At 42.6% G+C, this 9,318-nt stretch overlaps 1 protein-coding gene across 2 annotated transcripts in view; it reads left to right on the top strand.

Annotated features, from left to right (window-relative positions):
* Nucleotides 1–213: 213 nt before the first annotated feature.
* The window catches only part of SNAP25 (synaptosome associated protein 25), a 79,450-nt gene continuing 70,345 nt past the window's right edge, over nucleotides 214–9,318 (top strand). For both annotated transcript variants that reach the window (XM_075267445.1, XM_075267447.1), the window contains exon 1: nucleotides 214–362. The gene's annotated coding sequence lies outside the window, so the exon portion shown is untranslated. The remainder of the gene's footprint in view (nucleotides 363–9,318) is intronic.

The following is a 9,318-nucleotide window of genomic DNA, read 5'->3' as shown; positions in this document are numbered from 1 at the left end:
CATTAGCTCAATGTAATGCATGGTAGCAGCCTGCAAAATCCAATGCACCCCCTCCATGGTCTACACCCCAATAGTAGCCAGAAAGTGCAGCTAGATGCAAAATGCGATGTATTGCAGCACTCTAGAGCAGACGATGACTCAAGGCCCCCCCTCCCCACCACCAGCCTGTCCCCTCCCCTATTCTCCCGTCTATTAAAAGCTGCTGACGTCAAGAGTGACGGCCATCTTTGATAAGGGCAGAGCTCTTTTTCCATTGAAGAAGAAGACTCGAGGAGGTCAGGAACGCTGGTTCTTGCCTCCCTGCAGCTACAGCCCCTCTAAGGTTATACCTTCTCCCTGCCACAGCCGGATCTGACTGCAAGGTAAGGCAAGGCTCAGCTCTGCAGGGGTGCATTGGGCTGATTTTTGGATTTGCATCCCTTGCCTTTAAGGAGAAGGAATCCTGGTGCTGCTAACAAATCCCTTGCTGCTGGATGTGCATAGCAGAGGCCATGGGGATGTGTGTTTTAAGCCCCTGTGGTTGGCTTTGGTGGGGGTCTTAGGGGGTCTCCTCTGCAGCAGGAGAGGCGCTGTCGTGATTGATGCTGAGCTGGGAGCTGTCTGGGATGGTGGGCGGACTCAGCACCAGTGCACATTGGACAGCTCCACTGCAGAGCCAGTGCGGCTATGTACAGGAGCCTGCATTACACTGCTGTATTACTATATAGCTGGACATGTAGTAGAGCGAATTGTGCTATGGAGATTTGGAGATGGAGCAGAGCTGATTGTGTTATCTAAACTAGTATCCTTAATCCCTAGATATCTGCATTGCAATTATTTATATAGCACCAACATATCCTGCAGCGCTGTACAGAAATTGTCGCCTAGATCTCTTTATAGGTGTTCAGTATATAGGTTGGAGGGAGGGTTCTCTGCACGTCCAGACAGTTTTCTGCGTAGTTGCGTCAAAAAGCAAACCTCTAGAGCTGACAGATTTACGTGCTGGGGCATTAGTAATTACTGCTGGTTTTGTTACCCACTAGTGAGAAAGCAAGGGGGAGGGGATCTGCATTACAGCTCAAGTGGGGAGGGGGGAGGCAGCGGCGCCTCTAGAGGGAGCCATGGCTGAGATGCAGATTTGTTTATAATAAAGATAGGGATTGCTCCTTCCCATGTGAAAGATCTGTCTACCGGGGGTATCGAGATCTAGTGTACTGCATTGTCAAATCCCAGCCCGGCCACTCCTTGATTTGATAAGCGAGCACCGCACGATGACATGGCGACATTGGCGCAGGCTTATGGTGGCTTACATGGTAAATGGCAGATTACTGACTGCTTCAGAAAACAAACATTAACCTGTAGGTGCCAGGTAAACACAGCCCTTTAATTACATGGAGCGGAGAAGGCAACAATCCTGGCTGTGGGGTTTTCTGGGAAGGCTACAGAGGACCCCACCCCATCATTGCGCCTGTGGAATAAGCTGAGACGTTAATGAGGCAGCTCAGTATATGGAGGGAGACCGATGCAGAAAGAGTTCGGTTTCTAATATACAATCCTAACTTGTGATTATTATATAGACTGCAACGTCATTGTAGGATTCGGCATGGTATAGGGTGACCAGCTCCACATATAGATGGATAGGACAAATGCACCTAGTAGGCAATAGATACAGAGTCAGTATACATAATCCTGCGTGATTCCCAGTTGGGAGAATTCTGTACACGCAGTCACAGAGGTGCAATATTAGGTATATAGAGACCATATTTCATATGTGAGATGATATGATGGACTAAAGATCGGTATTATATGGGTTGTTTGGAATACAAATGATTGATCCAGTATCGGTTCATGTTTGACGGTGTCATAGTAAGTGATTATGATGGACATAATGTAGCAGATCTGATCAGATACCTGGCATCCATATACTTGACAGGGGAAGGGAGGATTATTGCTTATTAGGATGGAGAACACATTGAAAGATTCCTCTTAATGCATCATATGGTGCAACACTGCAGATGTGCAAAATGTTAAGGTGAAGGGCTCAGCACACGATGGAGAGAGGATGGATGGAAAATAGCAGAAATCATCTATATTCTTTTCTTGTCCAGATCAATAGGTCAGCGTGAAATGACTCCCAGTGGGATGCTCAGAGAATTAACATTGTTCAATGTCAAGGAATATTAAGTGCTTGCAGATCTGAAAATCTCTGTGTGTGTGTGTATGTATATATATATATATATATATATATATATATATATATATATCAGATTTGTATATTATCAATTTATTGCTTGTTTCAGAGTCGGATACATTAACGAAATGTAATTAGAGATCATTGTTGCTTGGTCGTCTTGATCGCAGTATATATTACATGAGATATACAGTATATTTCCATCAGTCAGCAAATCAATATCCCCTTAATCAGGTTAGGCATGTATTTGTATTGGGTGTATCTGAAGCAGTACAGTATAGTATCAGTGTCATTCAGGAACAGCAGATACCTTATGATTGCTGATTTACGTAGCGTTCCCAAATGTCAGATTGCTCTATCCTACATATTGAATAGCCAGGACGAAGGTCAGGATATATCTGAATATGGAAGGTTGCAAGTGCTGTAAGTCTGCAGGAATGGATAATGCTGTTACTCATCTGTTCAATGTCTCCATTTTGATAACATATGTACATATATGCACCAGCAGCAAATGCTGACTCACAGGCCTGAGCTGTCACTATTCTGTATATACATGGCTGATGTACCAACACAAGAAAGATGGAGTTATTCAATGTGAGCATCGAATCCAGATTTTACCAAAAGGAAATTCCTTTGTGTATGGCTCCATATACCGCCATTGCACACCCTACAGCCCTATAAGGCCACCAGTTCTTTCCGGCAAGCTGGAATTGCAGAATTTTTTTCCTTTAGCTAAAGCCAGAAGTGGATTCACAGGTATAAGAGATATAGTGCAGGTGTGTTTTCAGCCTTATGCAGCAGTTTCTGCCTCTCACTATAATGTGCCTATTTGTCACACGCAAGATTAAAAGCAATGTCACTGAAAGAGTAGTTGAGGCTTGGAGCAAAGTTCCAGCAGATGTGGTTGGGAAATCTATAGTAAGTGAGTTTATCCGTGCCTGGGGTATACATATATCTATCCTAAGATGTAATAATATAAGGGCAGACTGGATGGACCATGGGGCCTTGTTATGTCCTCAATTTCCTATGTTTCTATGCACAACAAGGCCCACCATGAATAATAATAGGGGCTCTAGCACCTAAACACTAGATGTTCTAGACTATTAAAACGGGCGACTTAAAGGGAATGTTTCCTAAAGTCAACCCTTTACTTTAAAAATCAGGTCATTGCATGTCCGGCTCTCTCCTGTCTGTCAAATGTAGCATTAAATGTTCGCTAAAACAGGAACCATTCACTCTTATACAGGGGCCTTCTGTACCTACAATGTGGACCCCAAAATATCCAAATACAGGGCACATGTCTACTTAGCATATTTGCCACCATCTAACTCCCCTACCCCACATAGTCTTATGATCTTCTGCAAAAAAGCACATTTGTATTATTTCTTGTAGCCTTCTCCTTCCTCTATTTGTGTATTAGCAATGATGGCCTATCCGAGCCAATGCCCCCCTATAGTAGTTGATATACACTCACCGGCCACTTTATTAGGTACACCATGCTAGTAACGGGTTGGACCCCCTTTTGCCTTCAGAACTGCCTCAATTCTTCGTGGCATAGATTCAACAAGGTGCTGGAAGCATTCCTCAGAGATTTTGGTCCATATTGACATGATGGCATCACACAGTTGCCGCAGATTTGTTGGCTGCACATCCATGATGCGAATCTCCCGTTCCACCACATCCCAAAGATGCTCTATTGGATTGAGATCTGGTGACTGTGGAGGCCATTGGAGTACAGTGAACTCATTGTCATGTTCAAGAAACCAGTCTGAGATGATTCCAGCTTTATGACATGGCATTGCATTATCCTGCTGAAAGTAGCCATCAGATGTTGGGTACATTGTGGTCATAAAGGGATGGACATGCTCAGCAACAATACTCAGGTAGGCTTTGGCGTTGCAACGATGCTCAATTGGTACCAAAGGGCCCAAAGAGTGCCAAGAAAATATTCCCCACACCATGACACCACCACCACCAGCCTGAACCGTTGATACAAGGCAGGATGGATCCATGCTTTCATGTTGTTGACGCCAAATTCTGACCCTACCATCCGAATGTCGCAGCAGAAATCGAGACTCATCAGACCAGGCAACGTTTTTCCAATCTTCAATTGTCCAATTTCGATGAGCTTGTGCAAATTGTAGCCTCAGTTTCCTGTTCTTAGCTGAAAGGAGTGGCACCCGGGGTGGTCTTCTGCTGCTGTAGCCCATCTGCCTCAAAGTTCGACGTACTGTGCGTTCAGAGATGCTCTTCTGGCTACCTTGGTTGTAACGGGTGGCTATTTGAGTCACTGTTTCCTTTCTATCAGCTCGAACCAGTCTGGCCATTCTCCTCTGACCTCTGGCATCAACAACGCATTTCCGCCCACAGAACTGCCGCTCACTGGATGTTTTTTCTTTTTCGGACCATTCTCTGTAAACCCTAGAGATGGTTGTGCGTGAAAATCCCAGTAGATCAGCAGTTTCTGAAATACTCAGACCAGCCCTTCTGGCACCAACAACCATGCCACGTTCAAAGGCACTCAAATCACCTTTCTTCCCCATACTGATGCTCGGTTTGAACTGCAGGAGATTGTCTTGACCATGTCTACATGCCTAAATGCACTGAGTTGCCACCATGTGATTGGCTGATTAGAAATTAAGTGTTAACAAGCAGTTGGACAGGTGTACCTAATAAAGTGGCCGGTGAGTGTAGTTACACCTAACATAAAGATACCAAAGCAATATACAATCCTATAACCCTATTGCAGGTAAAATACGATCAGTCATGTCAGGGAAATCTTGAAAACTTCAAGGAACCGATGCTAAAATGGTGTCATTTACCTGTAGTAGTTACAGCTGGGGCGGCCATTTTGTTCCAAAGACCAGAACATGTAATAAAGCAGCCGCAAAGCATTTGCTGTCTTTGTAAGATCAAGTGTTACCTATATGTTTGTTTTTTTATACATATCTTACATCTAATAGACGTCATATATCAACCCATGTTGACAGATCTTCATATATACAGCTACCCATATCCAAGGTAGTCATCAAATGTCTTCACTCTGCAGAATCACTCGGTAACTTGAGGATATCGATCTATTAATACCTAAGACCTTCCCGACTACTGTCTTAATTCACATCTTTTCCATCTACATTAACACTTTCGCAAACTTATTAGAATAAAAGAAACAAAAAAAAAAACAACTTATAAGCCCCAAGGCTTTTCTTGAGTTCTCGGCTTCTCTAAAAAAAAAAAAAAAAGGTGCCGAAACACTCCATCATGGCCGTCTATATCTTTGTGTTTGCTTTTGTTCGTCATAATTGTTGACGCACAACCATCCTGGAGATGAAGAGAATCCTGGGTAGTGAACACAATGGGAATCCTGCTGCGAAATCAAAGTAACTTAATAAATGAGGCCAAGCTTAAAAGATCTGACAAACCTAATAAAAGATGTTCCTTCTAAATAAAGAGACAATGTAACCAACACTGATCAATAATTATAACTCATCCGTTATAATTAAACTTCGTTACTCATATGGAAGCAGAGAACATAGCATTCTATAGGGCCTTAAAGGGAACCTGCCATATTGAACATGCAGGTCAACTTTTGGGTAGCGTGTTATAGAGCAGGAGGAGCTGAGCAGGTGGATAGTCTGATGGAAGAAGATATAGTATAGCTTGTATTTTATTCATTTTAATTCAACCACTATAGGACCACCCACTGGACTCAGAGTGAATGAATTACAAGTTATAATATAGTAACATCGGTTGCATGAAAACACAGGTCCATCAAATCCAACCTATAACCCTATGGTGTTGATCCAGAGGAAGGTTAAATATTTTCCTACTTTACATATCATTCTGCCCCCCCCCCACTTTATAACATCAGACACCCAGTGTAATGTGGTAGGTTACCACTTTTTAAGCAAACAGGGTTCCCACGTGGACCCGAAGAACAGAAACTCGAAAACTAGTGTGAACCTAGTGTCAGAGTTCCACACCAGTTCTAGATATTTTCTCAAAGGGAACTGGTCACGATGGAACTTTATTATAATCTACTTCATGTTCTAAGGCTCAATGATGGGAGCCATGATGGCAGTAGTATGGCACGGCCACATACTGTCTGTATATAATCAGGACCCTAGGAGGATAGCCTGAGCGCTAGGGAAACGGGGAGATTATACTCATTCCTTTTTATTCTTTTAGGCCATTTGCAGATTGTACTTTTACTTAGAAGGATACAGGAGAGTCATTCTGTTGTGGAACCATAACGGTTGTCATTTTAGTTGTGACATTTGGAAAGCACTTAAATATTCTTATACAACCAGTGAATGGAATTTTTTACCCAACTGGGAAATGAGGATACACAGTGTTGGACGGGTCCATCAGAAGACCAGAGGATCCACCAGCGGGCCCAGACTCTAATACAATCATGGTCCAGAAAAAGATTCCCACATTTAAAGGGTACTATTGTCTATTTCCTAGTGGTTGGTGGAAGTTGGGCCTCCAGTATAATTTTATCTATTGAGACCGTTGAACCTCTGTTTGACTTGGCTTCAATTTTATATGTGATAACTACTTATCTTTGCTGAAATATATTGTTAAACTGTAAAAGAGAAGGTATCCTCCCACGCTTTAGCATATTTATTGTGGGGGTCTGACAATGAATTTTGGGTGCTGGCCATTGATGACGTTGATAGTAGTTAAAGAGGATCCTTCCCATTGAGGTTGGACTTCTCCCCCCTTTTCTCAACTGTGCTACAGTAAAAGTGCCCTTAAAGGGGGTTTCCTATGGACATGACTATATTTATTTTTTTAGATAATTATAAGTTAAATATTTTTCCAAATATTAATATACATTTTTTAAAAATTTTTTCATTTTCCTTGGCGGTATAACCCTTCAGTTTTCTACTACTAATAATCAAATTATGGCTGTGAGTGTGTACAATAAGGAGCATCCAGCCTCTTCCCTCATCCATTAGTGATAATGTTCTGCTATTCTGCCAGGAATAACTATATAATTGCAAACAAATGTCGGACCAAGTCCAAATGACCATAATATAGGAGATCCAGGACCACTGGGCTGTAAATACAGGGCAAATACAGGCAACCAAGCAGTTAGAACATCTATGAGCAGTCAGAAAAGCTGCATGCTGAATGTGAATAATATCCCATCTGTATTAACACAAACAGCCAGAAGTAGAAGTACATGGAAGACTTTTCTTACATTGTAAACTGTGAGATTTATAGAATATTCAACCTTTTGCAGACATGTTTGTACAGGCTATGAAGAGAATCAACCCCTCCCCTCTACAATCACTGTGTGAAGAGAGAAAAGAACCACCACCTACAAGCAACGTCTTGCTTTTATCTGTCTATGGACAAATTTAATAATAATGTTATCTGTTTGTGTCTTAATGCTGCTAGAATTTAGATTCTTAAATCCAGTGACCCTTAGCTCCATTTGGCAGTTCCCACTTTCCCGTTCCTTAGGTTGCACATATAGCACATACACCAGGAGCTGACAGAGATGACTGCGACAGTAAGATATTGCAAATAAATGACACAGGGGGACAGGCCATATACAACTGGAAAGTAATAGATACGTAGATAAAAGAGACATGTCATGAAAAAGCTAAGATTATTATGGGATGTCATGAATGCAGACTACAATATTAGATAAGACATCTTTCTTTCTCCATCATTCACAGTAATCCCCAGTTGTTTCTCACCACGGGACCATTTCTAACACTGGAGATAGTCCCTTCAGCTCCGCGCTCCATAGCAGCCTCTGGGCCTGTCTCCCTGATCACCATTGATCTAAGGTATATTCCGCTGGGAGGACAGATCTAAGGCACATAACAAAGAAAGGGACCAGACACATATACGGCGTATTCCACTGGGAGGACAGACACTGATGTAAGGCAAGGTGTAGACAAGTATACAACACAACAGAGGAGGGTGGAGAAAGGTGTAAGGCAAGATACACCTATTGAGTTTCCAGGGTTAATTTGCCATGTGTACCAGGGAAGGTGCCAATGCAAACATCAAAGGTACCTGACAGAGGCCAAAAGAGTGTCCTTGGGCCTTCCATGGTGCCGATATCAGGAGCCTATCTTGAGGGTGTACAGAAGTGCAGCCACCTGGGGCCAGGAGCCTTATGGGGGCTAATAAGGTATCTCTTCCCAATAGGAAGATGCCAGTGCTATAAATGATACATTATTTTGGGGGTACCTGGATGATTTTCATCAGAGTTTGACTCTGTTGTGGGACATTAGAAGGGCAGTAATGGAAGCTGAATTTGAAGCAGAAGTGCACTGCAAATTCCTTTTCCATTTCCCCTATGTGAACATATCCTATACTGTATAGAGTCTGAAAGGTTTGGGGAACGCTAGTCTGAGGTCTAAGATGATTACGTGTATGTCCGCCTGTCCAGTCACATAGCGTCCCCACCCCAGAACCCCCTAAGTCATGTAACTAGGATGGAACTTGGCAATGTACACTCCAGTGGAGCCACAAAATCTGCTTGTATGGGTTCCTAAAATTCCTAATGGCAGTCCTTATGGTCAATATAGTATAGAAAACTGTATGGCTCTATAATGGCACATATTATAGGAATCCTTCAAATGACTGCAAATCATCCTGATGTATACAGTACCTCCATATGAAACATATTACTGGGAAGGAATAGAAACATATATGAGAAATACAGGGCCCCGAAGGTCCCTTTGCCACATTGTAAATGGCAGGAGATAAGCAGGGACCCTATTACAGCCTTTGTACTGGGGCCCAGGAGCTTCAAGTTATGCCTCTGGACAGATACCAGAGAGAGTGAGCAAAGACGAATGTGACAGATATAAGGCAAATATCTATAGAAGGAAGACAGTGAATTGCATTCAGTAGATAGATAGATAGATAGATAGATAGATAGATAGATAGATAGATAGTACTATATCTATCTATCTGGAGATACAGTGGTTGACAATTGAGAACGAGTTTAGGACTTCACCCATTCTGGTTATTGCAAGTCTATTTTGATCCCATAGTGCAGAATGTATAGTAGATGACCAAAGGGCTTGCAGAAAATGACATTACAGCATATGTGCCTTGGAGCGGCTGGGAGTTGGCTGTTTCAGTAGAAGACCCTTCAAGAACATACGCCTATG

Source organism: Leptodactylus fuscus, chromosome 3 (assembly GCF_031893055.1).
Source record: "Leptodactylus fuscus isolate aLepFus1 chromosome 3, aLepFus1.hap2, whole genome shotgun sequence".
Classification (NCBI taxonomy): domain Eukaryota; kingdom Metazoa; phylum Chordata; class Amphibia; order Anura; family Leptodactylidae; genus Leptodactylus; species Leptodactylus fuscus.
This window is presented reverse-complemented; position numbering and strand designations above follow the sequence as displayed.